The sequence below is a fragment of the Scyliorhinus torazame genome, chromosome 25 (genome assembly GCF_047496885.1).
Source record: "Scyliorhinus torazame isolate Kashiwa2021f chromosome 25, sScyTor2.1, whole genome shotgun sequence".
NCBI lineage: Eukaryota > Metazoa > Chordata > Chondrichthyes > Carcharhiniformes > Scyliorhinidae > Scyliorhinus > Scyliorhinus torazame.
In genome coordinates this window covers 24,523,120-24,535,921 of record NC_092731.1, presented here as the reverse complement: position 1 = coordinate 24,535,921, position 12,802 = coordinate 24,523,120, and the positions used below count along the sequence as shown (strand labels likewise).

The 12,802-nt window shown below is 60.1% G+C and overlaps 1 protein-coding gene across 1 annotated transcript in view; it reads right to left on the bottom strand.

Annotated features, from left to right (window-relative positions):
* LOC140402428 (calpain-2 catalytic subunit-like) overlaps positions 1–12,802 on the bottom strand; it is a 282,202-nt gene that overhangs the window by 74,765 nt on the left and 194,635 nt on the right. The gene's annotated exons all lie outside the window — the stretch shown is intronic.

The window sequence follows — 12,802 nt, the reverse complement described above, 5'->3', positions numbered from 1 at the left end:
ACCCCACAGTACTGTCCCAGACTGACCCCCACCCCCAATACTGTTCCAGACTGACCCCCATCCCAATACTGTCCCAGACTGACACCCACCCCCAATACTGTCCCAGACTGACCCCCACCCCCAATGCTGTTCCAGTCTGACCCCCACCCTCAATACTGTCCCACACTGACCCCCACCCCTCACACTGTCCGACACTGACCCCCACCCCTCACACTGTCCCACACTGACCCCACCACCAACCCCAATACTGTCCCAGACTGACCCTTACCCCCCAATACTGTCCCAGACTGACCCCTACCCCTCACACTGTCCCAGGCTGACCGCCTCCCCCAATATTGGCCCACTCTGATCTACAAACCCCCCAACACTGTCCCACACTGACTCCCACCCCCAACACTGACCCAGACTGACCCCCACCCTCAATATTGTCCCACACTGACCCCCACTGTCATAGACTAGCCCCTACCCCCCACACTCTCCCAGACTGAACCCCACTTCCCAATACTGTCCCAGACTGACCCCCAACCCCCACACTGCCCCAGACTGAACCCCACCCCCCAATACTGTCCCAGACTGCCCCCCGCCCCCCAATACTGTCCCAGACTGACCCCAGTCCCAATACTGAGGCAGACTGACCCCCAAACCCCACACTTTCCCACCCTGACCCCACCCCCAATATTGTCCTACACTGACCCCCACCCCCAATACTGTCCCACACTGACCCGCACCCCCCCCCCACACTGACCCAGACTGACCCCCACCCCCAATACTGTCCCAAACTGACCCCCACACCCCCAACACTGACCCAGACTGACCCCTACCCACCAATACTGGCCCAGAATGAACCATACCCACAATACTGTTCCAAACTGACCCCCACCCCAATACTGTCCCAGACTGACCCGCACCCACCCCAATACTGTCCCAGACTGAACCCCATCCTCAAAACTGACCCAGACTGACCCCCGACCCCCAATACTCTCCCAGACTAATCCCGATCCCCTAATACTGTCCCACACTGACCCACAGCCCCAAAACTGTCCACACTGACCCCCACCCCCCAGCACTGTCCCAGACTTACTACCACCCCCCAACACTGTCCCAGAGTGACCCCCACCCCTCACACTGTCCCGCACTGACCCCCATCCCCAATAATGTCCCAAACTGACCCCTACCCCCCAAGACTGTCCCAGACTGACCCCACCCCCACACTGCCCTACACTGACCCCTACCCCCAATACTGTCCCAGATTGACCCCCAGCCCCAACACTGTTCCAGACTGACCCCCACCCCCCAACACTGTCCCAGACTGACCCCACCCCTCACACTGTCCCGCACTGACCCCCACCCCCAATACTGTTCCAGACTGATCCACACCCCGAATACTGTCCCAGACAGACCCCCACCCCCAATACTGCCCCAGACTGACCCCTACCCCAACACTGTCCCACACTGACCCACAGCCCCAATACTGTCCCAGGCGGAACCCCACCCCCACACTGTCCCACACTGACCCCCACCCCCAATACTGTCTCAGACTGACCCCCAGCCCCAACACTGTTCCAAACTGACCCCCGCACCCAATACTGCCCCAGACTGACCCCCACCCCCAACACTGACCCAGACAGACCCCCACCCCCCAATACTGTTCCAGACTAATCCCGATCCCCCAATACTGCCCCACATTGACCCCCACCCGCAACACTGACCCCCACCGCCCAATACTGTTTCAGATTGCCCCCGCCCCCCACACTGACCCAGACTGACCCCCACCCCCAATACTGTCCCAGACTGACCCCCACCCCAACACTGACCCCCACCCCCAAAACTGACCCCACCCCCCACACTGACCCCACCCCCAATATTGTCCTACACTGACCCCCACCCGCCCAACACTGTCCCAGACTGACCCCCACCCCCAACACTGACCCCCACCCCCAATACAGTTCCAGACTGACCCCCAACCACAATAATGTCCCAGACTGACCCCACCCGCAATACTGACCCAAACTTACCCGCACCCCAATACTATCCCATACTGACCCCCACCCCCAATACTGTCCCAGACTGACCCCCACCCCCAACACTTACCTAGACTGACGCCCACACCCCACACTGACCCAGACTGATCCCCACCCTCAATACTGTCCCAGACGAACCCTCACCCCTAATACTGTCCCAGGCTGACCCCCACCCCCACACTGACCCCAACCCCAATACTGTCCAAAGTGACCCCTATGGTAGTATGTATTGGGGGTCATGTGGGACTGGAAGCCCTAATGTCATTGGCTGACAGATCCCGGGTCCTGGTTGGCCGTTGACCTCAAGCTCCGCCCTGAAGGCGGAGTATAAGAAGCCGGAGTCTTCCCCCGCAGGCCAGTTTACTATCGAGCTGCAGGGGAACAGACACGCTTAATAAAGCCTCATCGACTTCACTCTATTCGTCTCATGGAGTCTTTGTCCGCTACAATTTATTAAGCATGCCTAAAAAAAAAGGACTATGGAGCTCAGGATCATTCCGGAATGCCTGAGGATCAGCCCCCACGCAGTGAACGCGGCAGCAGCCTTCAAGCACTGGCAGACTTGCTTCGAGGCCTACCTCAGAACGACCACCGGCCGAGTCTCAGAAGACCAAAAACTGCAGGTCCTGCACTCGAGGGTGAGCACGGAGATTTTCTCCCTCATCGAAGACTCGGACGATTTCCAGACGGCGTTCGCAGCACTGAAAAGTCTCTACGTTCGCCCAGTTAACCAAATCTACGCTCGCTACCAGCTCGCGACGAGACGGCAAGCTCCCGGAGAATCGATGGACGAGTTCTACGCCGCGCTGCTGATTTTGGGACGAGCCTGCAGCTGCCCGTCGGTGAACGCAAACGAACACACGGACATGTTAATGCGCGATGCTTTTGTGGCAGGTATGCAATCCTCCCAAATCCGCCAAAGACTTCTAGAAAAAGATTCGCTAGGACTCTCAGAGGCACGGGCCCTAGCAGCCTCCCTAGACGTGGCCGCGCGTAATACCCGCGCCTACGGCCCCGACCGCGCGGCAACCCATTCGGCCCTGTACGTACCCGTCGCGGCAAACCCCCTAACGTTTGCGCGGTCCAAACGCCGAGTCGCACCGGGGGCGCCCGCTGTTATTTCTGCGGCCAGGCGAAACACCCACGGCAGCGCTGCCCGGCCCGCGCAGCTATCTGCAAAAGCTGCGGGAAAAAGGGCCATTATGCGTTTGTGTGCCGGTCCCGCGAGGTTGCCGCCGTCCCGGGAGCACAGGGAGCCCTGCAAGCAGTTTACGCGCCCCAACCCCCCTCCCCGCAGCCCATGTATGACCCGCCGCCGGCGCTACCGCTTTGGGTCCCGGCCAACACTCTCCACGGAGAGGAGGGAGTTTTCCGCGTCCCTAACGCCACCCGAACCCCCACCGCGCGCCCCACGCCTGACCCGCCGGCGCCACCTACTTGGGCCCCGACCACCGCTGTCCCCGGTGAGGGAGCTCCGCGCGGTCCTAGCGCTCGCGGCCCCACACCTGACCCGCCGGCGCCACCGACTTGGGACCCGACCACCGCTGTCCCCGGTGAGGGAGCTCCGCGCGGTCCTAGCGCTCGCGGTCCTAGCGCTCCCAGCCCCCCCAGCACACCATGTGCGACCCGCAGACGCCGCCATTTTGGGTCCCGGCCACCACGAGGGGAGGAGGGGCGCCGATGTACGACCCGCAGACGCCGCCATTTTGGGTCCCGGCCACCACGAGGGGAGGAGGGGCGCCGCCATCTTGGACCGCCCCAGACCTGTACGACGCTTGGGGGCGGCCATTTTGTCCACCCCCGCCGCCATCTTGTGACCCCCCAGCCACGTGCGATGTATGGGGGCGGCCATTTTGTTCATCCCCGACGCCATCTTGGACGGCAACAACGGACCCCACTCCACTACTACAACCACGGCTCGCTTCGATTATGCTCGATCAAGCTCGGCCCCGGACACTCCAGACAACGACGACAATGGTACTAATAAACGGCCAAGAGACGCCATGCCTAGTCGACTCCGGGAGCACGGAAAGGTTTATACACCCCGACACGGTAAGACGCTGTTCCTTAACCACCTATCCCAGCGCACAAAAGATTTGCCTAGCTGCAGGATCCCACTCCGTACAGATCCAGGGATTCTGCATAGTTACCCTAACGGTGCAGGGGAGGGAGTTCAAAAACTACAAACTAAACGTCCTTCCCCAACTCTGTGTCCCCACCTTGCTGGGATTAGATTTCCAATGCAATCTACAGAGCCTTACGTTCAAATTCGGTAGCCCCATACCCCCACTCACTATCTGCGGCCTCGCTACCCTCAAGGTGCAACCCCCATCCTTGTTTGCGAACCTCACCCCGGATTGCAAACCCGTCGCCACTAGGAGCAGACGGTACAGCGCCCAGGACCGGACCTTCATTCGGTCCGAAGTCCAGCGGCTACTAAAGGAGGGCATAATCCAGGCCAACAATAGTCCCTGGAGAGCGCAGGTGGTAGTAGTGAAGACAGGGGAGAAACAAAGGATGGTCATTGACTATAGCCAGACCATCAACAGGTACACACAACTAGACGCGTACCCTCTCCTCCGCATATCCGACATGGTCAATCGGATTGCCCAATATAAAGTCTTCTCCACCGTGGATCTCAAGTCCGCCTACCATCAGCTCCCCATCCGCCCAAGTGACCGCAAGTACACAGCCTTCGAGGCAGACGGGCGATTATACCATTTCCTACAGGTCCCTTTTGGCGTCACAAACGGGGTCTCGGTCTTCCAACGGGAGATGGACCGAATGGTTGATCAACATGGGTTGCGGGCCACGTTCCCGTATCTCGACAATGTAACCATCTGCGGCCACGATCAGCAGGACCACGACGCCAACCTCCAAAAATTCCTCCAGACCGCCAAAGCCTTGAACCTCACGTACAACGAGGACAAGTGCGTTTTTAGCACCGACCGGCTAGCCATTCTGGGCTACGTAGTGCGCAATGGGATAATAGGCCCCGACCCCGAACGTATGCGCGCACTCATGGAATTTCCCCTCCCGCACTGCCCAAAAGCCCTGAAACGCTGCTTGGGGTTCTTTTCATACTACGCCCAGTGGGTCCCCCAGTACGCAGACAAGGCCCGCCCCCTAATACAGACCACGACCTTCCCTCTGTCGACAGAGGCTTGCCAGGCCTTCAGCCGCATCAAAGCGGATATCGCAAAGGCCACGATGCGCGCCATCGACGAGTCCCTCCCCTTCCAGGTCGAGAGCGACGCCTCCGACGTAGCTCTAGTGGCCACCCTTAACCAAGCGGGCAGACCCGTGGCCTTTTTCTCCCGGACCCTCCACGCCTCAGAAATCCGCCACTCTTCAGTAGAAAAGGAAGCCCAAGCCATAGTGGAAGCTGTGCGACATTGGAGGCATTACCTGGCCGGCAGGAGATTCACTCTCCTCACGGACCAACGGTCGGTAGCCTTCATGTTCGATAATGCACAGCGGGGCAAAATCAAAAACGACAAGATCTTAAGGTGGAGGATCGAGCTCTCCACCTTCAACTATGAGATTTTGTATCGTCCAGGAAAACTGAACGAGCCGTCCGATGCCCTATCCCGCGGCACATGTGCCAACGCACAAATTAACCGCCTCCAAACCCTCCACGAGGACCTCTGCCACCCGGGGGTCACTCGGTTTTACCACTTCATCAAGTCCCGCAATCTCCCATACTCTTTAGAGGAGGTCCGTACAGTCACAAGGGACTGCCACATCTGCGCGGAATGCAAGCCGCATTTTTTCAGGCCAGATGGAGCGCACCTGATTAAGGCTTCCCGCCCCTTTGAACGCCTCAGTCTCGATTTCAAAGGGCCCCTCCCCTCCACCGACCGCAACGCATATTTTCTTAATGTAGTGGACGAATACTCCCGCTTCCCTTTTGCCATTCCCTGTTCTGACATGACCGCGGCCACAGTCATTAGAGCCCTGAACACCATCTTCACACTGTTCGGTTACCCTGCATACGTCCACAGCGACAGGGGGTCCTCTTTCATGAGGGACGAGCTGCGCCAGTTCCTGCTCAGCAAGGGCATAGCCTCAAGCAGGACGACCAGCTGCAACCCCCGGGGGAACGGGCAAGTAGAAAGGGAGAACGGCACGGTCTGGAAGGCCGTCCTACTGGCCCTACGGTCCAGGGACCTCCCAGTTTCACGGTGGCAGGAGGTCCTCCCGGACGCTCTCCATTCCATCCGGTCGTTATTATGTACGAGCACTAATCAAACGCCACATGAGCGTCTCCTTGTCTTCCCTAGGAGGTCCTCCTCTGGAACGTCGCCATCGACCTGGCTGGCGGCCCCAGGACCCATCCTGCTCCGAAAGCATGTGCGGGCACATAAGGCGGACCCATTGGTCGAAAGGATTCACCTCCTCCACGCGAACCCCCAGTACGCCTACGTGGAGTACCCCGACGGCCGACAGGACACGGTCTCCCTGCGGGATCTGGCGCCCGCCGGCAACACGCACACCCCCCCGACACCATCAACCCAACCCCCCCTTTCCTGCCACCGCCGCACCCCGCGACCGCCCCCTTCCCAGGAGGATCGGTCCCCCTCCCCTCAGCTCCGACCAAGAATCAAGCCCAAGCTGAAACCGTACGGCTCCTGAAGGCGACAACACTGGTACAAGCACCACCACCACCGCCGGGGCCGAGGCGATCGACACGGACGACCAGACCGCCCGACCGACTCGTGGCGTCAATGTAAAACAAATATGGACTGTTCACAAGAACATTTTGCTTTACTTCCTATACCCTCTGTAAATAGTTGCAGCAGGACAAAATTGTCCAATACTGTATTGCCATGTGAATGTTTTGTCCTCCCAGGAACAGCCCTGTAAGCCCTTACCACCATACGAAGCATCACCCCGCCGGGTTCATTTTTGACAAGGGGTGAATGTGGTAGTATGTATTGGGGGTCATGTGGGACTGGAAGCCCTAATGTCATTGGCTGACAGATCCCGGGTCCTGGTTGGCCGTTGACCTCAAGCTCCGCCCTGAAGGCGGAGTATAAGAAGCCGGAGTCTTCCCCCGCACGCCAGTTTACTATCGAGCTGCGGGGGAACAGACACGCTTAATAAAGCCTCATCGACTTCACTCTATTCGTCTCATGGAGTCTTTGTGCGCTACAACCACCACCACCAATACTGTCCCAGGCTGACCCTCACCCCCCAACACTGACCCAGACTGACACCCGCCCCTCCACACTGACCCCCACCACCCAATACTGTCCCACACTGACCCCACCCCCAATATTGTCCAAACAGACCTCCACCCTCAATACTGTCCCCGACTGACCCGCACCCCCAATATTGTTGTGGACTGACCCCCACGCCCCCCCCCACTCTGACCCAGACTGACCCCCACACCCAATACTGTCCCAGACTGACATCCATCCCCAACAATGTCCCAGACTGACCCCCACCCTCCCAACACTGGCCCAGACTGACCCCCACCCCTAATACTGTCCCAGGCTGAGCCCCACCCACACACTGACTCCCACCCCCCAATATTGTCCAAACTGACCCCCACCCCCAATACTGTCCCAGACTGACCCCCACCCCCAATACTGTCCCAGACTGGCCCCCACCCTCCCAACACTGACCCAGACGGACCCCCAACCCCCAATACTGTCCCAGACTGACACCCATTCCCCACACTGTCCCAGACTCACCCCCACCCCCAACACTGTCCCAGACTGACCCCCACCCCCCAAGTCTCCCAGACTGACCCCCACCCCAATACTGTCCCAGATTGACCCCTACCCCAATACTGTCCCAGATTGACCCCACCCCCTCTACTGTCCCCGACTGACCCCCACCCCCAATTCTGTCCAAGACTGACACCCCCCCAATACTGTTCCAGACTGAACCCCACCCCCAACACTGACCCAGACTGACCCCCACACCCAACACTGACCCAAACCCCCAATACTGTTCCATACTGACCCCCACCCCCAATACTCTCCCAGACTGACCCCCGCCCCCAATACTGTCCCAGACTGAACCCGACCCCAAACTGTCCCCCATCTCCATCACTGACCCCTACCCCCAATACTGTTCCAGACTGACCCCACCCCAATACTGTTCCACGCTGACCAACACCCCAACACTGTTCCAGACTGACCCCCAACCCCAATACTGTCCCAAACTGACCCCCACCCCAATACTGTCCCAGGCTGATCCCCAACCCCCCAATACTGTCCCACACTGATCCCCACCCCCAATACTGTCCCAGACTGACCCCCACCCCCCACACTGTCCCACACTGACTCCTTCCCAAAACTGTCCCAGACTGACCCTCAACCCGAATACTGTCCCAGACTGACCCACACCCCCAATACTGTCCCAGACTGACCCCCGCCCCCAATACTGTCCCAGATTGACCCTCACCCCCAATACTGACACAGACTGAGCCCCACCCCAAATACTGTCCCAGACTGACCCCCACCCCCAGTACTGTCCCAGACTGACCCTCACCCCCAATACTGTCCCAGACTGACCCCCACCCCCAGTACTGTCCCAGACTGACCCCCACCCCCAATACTGTCCCAGACTGACCCCCACCCCCAATATTGTCCCAGACTGACTTCCACCCTCAATACTGTCCCACACTGACCCCCACCCCTCACACTGTCCCACACTGACCCCCACCCCTCACACTGTCCCACACTGACCCCACCACCAACCCCAATACTGTCCCAGACTGACCCTTACCCCCCATTACTGTCCCAGACTGACCCCTACCCCTCACACTGTCCCAGGCTGACCCCCTCCCCCGATATTGGCCCACTCTGATCTACAACCCCCCCCCCCCAATACTGTCCCACACTGACCCCCACCCCCAACACTGTCCCAGGCTGACCCCCTCCCCCGATATTGGCCCACTCTGATCTACAACCCCCCCCCCCAATACTGTCCCACACTGACCCCCACCCCCAACACTGACCCAGACTGACCCCCACCCTCAATATTGTCCCACACTGACCACCACTGTCGTAGACTGGCCCCCACCCCCCACACTCTCCCAGACTGAACCCCACTCCCCAATACTGTCCCATACTGACCCACACACCCCACACTGTCCCTGACTGAACCCCACCCCCCAATACTGTCCCAGACTGACCCACACCCCCCACACTGTCCCTGACTGAACCCCACTCCCCAAGACTGTCCCATACTGACCCACACCCCCCACACTTTCCCACCCTGACCCCCACCCCTCAATACTGGCCCACAGTGACCCCACCCCCAATATTGTCCCACACTGACCCCCACCCCCAATACTGTCCCACACTGACCCGCACCCCCCACACTGACCCAGACTGACCCCCACCCCCAATACTGTCCCAGACTGACCCTCACCCCAATACTGTCCCAAACTGACCTCCACACCCCCAACACTGACCCAGACTGACCCCCACCCCCCAATACTGGCCCAGACTGAACCATACCCACAATTCTGTCCCACACTGACCCCCACCCCCAATACTGTCCCAGACTGACCCCCATCCTCAAAACTGACCTAGACTGACCCCCGACCCTCAATACTGTCCCAGACTAATCCCGATCCCCTAATACTGTCCCAGACTGACCCCCACCCCCCAACACTGACCCAGACTGAACCACACCCCCACACTGTCCCACACTGACCCACAGCCCCAATACTGTCCCAGACTGAACCCCACCCCCACACTGTCCCACACTGACCCCCACCCCCCAACACTGTCCCAGACTGACCCCCACCCCTCACACTGTCCTGCACTGACCCCCATCCCGAATAGTGTCCCAAACTGACCCCTACCCCCCAATACTGTCCCAGACTGACCCCCACCCCCACATTGTCCCGCACTGACCCCCACCCCCAATACTGCCCCCAGCCCCAACACTGTTCCAAACTGACCCACAGCCCCAATACTGTCCCAGACTGAACCCCACCCCCACACTGTCCCACACTGACCCCCACCCCCAATACAGCCCCAGACTGGCCCCCACCCCCAACACTGACCCAGACAGACCCCCACCCCCCAATACTGTTCCAGACTGACCCACACCCCCCAGTACTGTCCCAGACAGACCCCCACCCCCAATGCTGCCCCAGACTGACCCCCACCCCAACACTGACCCCACCGCCCAATACTGTTCCAGACTGACCCCCGCCCCCACACTGTCCCAGACTGACCCCCACCCCCAATATTGTCCCAGACTGACCCCCACCCCCAATACTGACCCAGACTGAACCACACCCCCACACTGTCCCACACTGACCCCCACTCCCAATACTGTCCCAGACAGACCCCCATCCCGCAATACTGTTCCAGACTCACCCCGCCCCCAATACTGCACCAGACTGTATCCAACACCAGTACCGCCCCAGACTGACCCCCACCCCCAACACTAACCCCCACCGCCCAATACTATTCCAGACTGCCCCCGTCCCCCACACTGACCCAGACTGACCCCCACCCCCCAATACTGTTCCATACTGACCCCCACCCCCAATACTCTCCCAGACTGACCCCCGGCCCCAATACTGTCCCAGACTGACCGCCACCCCCCACACTGACCCAGACTGACGCCCACACCCCACACTGTCCCAGACTGAACCCCACCCCCAACACTGACCCAAACTGTCCCCCATCTCCATCACTGACCCCTACCCCCCAATACTGTTCCAGACTGACCCCCACCCCAATACTGTCCCAGGCTGAGCCCCACCCCAATACTGATCCAGACTGAACCCCAACCCCAATACTGTCCCAGACTGACCCCCACCCCAATACTGTCCCAGGCTGACCCCCACCCCCAATACTGTCCCAGACTGACCCCCACCCCAATACTGTCCCAGACTGACCCCCAACCCCAATACTGTCCCAGGCTGACCCCCAATCCCCCAATACTGTTCCAGACTGACGCCCAATCCCCCAATACTGTTCCAGACTGACGCCCACACCAATACTGTTCCAGACTGACCCCCAACCCCAATACTCTCCCAGACTGACCCCCACCTCCAATACTGTTCCAGACTGACCCCCACCCCCAATACTGTTCCACACTGATCCCCACCGCCAATACTGTCCCAGACTGACCCCCACGCCCCACACTGACCCAGACAGACCCCCACCCCCCAATACTGTTCCAGACTGACCCCCACCCCCCACACTGACCCAGACAAATCCCAACCCCCAATACTGTCCCAGACTGACCTCCACCCCCCACACTGTCCTAGGCTAACCCCCACCCCCAATCTGTCCCAGACTGACCCCCACCCCCAATACTGTCCCAGACTGACCCCCACCCCCCACACTGACCCCCACCCTCAATACTGTCCCAGACTGATCTCCACCCCCAATACTGTCCCAGACTGACCCCCATCCCCCACACTGACCCCCACCCCCAATACTGTCCCAGACTGACCCCCAACCCCCACACTGACCCCAACCCCAATACTGTCCCAGGCTGACCCCCAACCCCCCAATACTGTCCCAGACTGACCCCCATCCCCCACACTGACCCCCACCCCCAATACTGTCCCACACATGATCCCCACCCCCAATACTGTCCCAGACTGACCCCCACCCCCCACACTGACCCCAACCCCAATACTGTCCCAGGCTGACCCCCAACCCCCCAATACTGTCCCACACTGATCCCCACCCCCAATACTGTCCCAGACTGACCCCCACCCCCCACACTGACCCCAACCCCAATACTGTCCCACACTGATCCCCACCCCCAATACTGTCCCAGACTGACCCCCACCCCCCACACTGACCCCAACCCCAATACTGTCCCAGGCTGACCCCCAACCCCCCAATACTGTCCCACACTGATCCCCACCCCTAATACTGTCCCAGACTGACCCCCACCCCCCACACTGATCCCCTCCCCCAATACTGTCCCACACTGATCCCCACCCCCAATACTGTCCCAGACTGACCCCCACCCCCCACACTGGCCCCAACCCCAATACTGTCCCAGGCTGACCCCCAACCCCCCAATACTGTCCCACACTGATCCCCACCCTCAATACTGTCCCAGACTGATGCCCACCCCCCAACACTGACCCAGACTGACCCCCACTCCCAATACTGTCCCAGACTGTCCCCCACCCCCCAGACTGACCCCCACTCCCCACACTGACCCAGACGGACCCCCACCCCCAATACTGTCCCAGATTGTCCCCCACCTCCAATACTGTCCCAGACTGACCACCACTCCCAATACTGTCCCAGACTGACCCACAGCCCCTGCACTGTCCCAGGCTGACCATCACCCCAATACTGTCCCAGACTGACCCCCACCCCCCAGACTGATCCCCACCCCCCACACTGACCCAGACGGACCACCACCCCCAATACTGTCCCAGATTGTCCCCCAACCCCAATACTGTCCCAAACTGACCACCACTCCCAATACTGTCCCAGACTGACCCCCAGCCCCTGCACTGTCCCAGGCTGACCATCACCCCAATACTGTCCCAGACTGACCCCCAGCCCCTGCACTGTCCCAGGCTGACCATCACCCCAATACTGTCCCAGACTGACCCCCACCCCCCACACTGGCCCCAACCCCAATACTGTCCCAGGCTGACCCCCAACCCCCCAATACTGTCCCACACTGATCCCCACCCTCAATACTGTCCCAGACTGATGCCCACCCCCCAACACTGACCCAGACTGACCCCCACTCCCAATACTGTCCCAGACTGTCCCCCACCCCCCAGACTGACCCCCACTCCCCACACTGACCCAGAC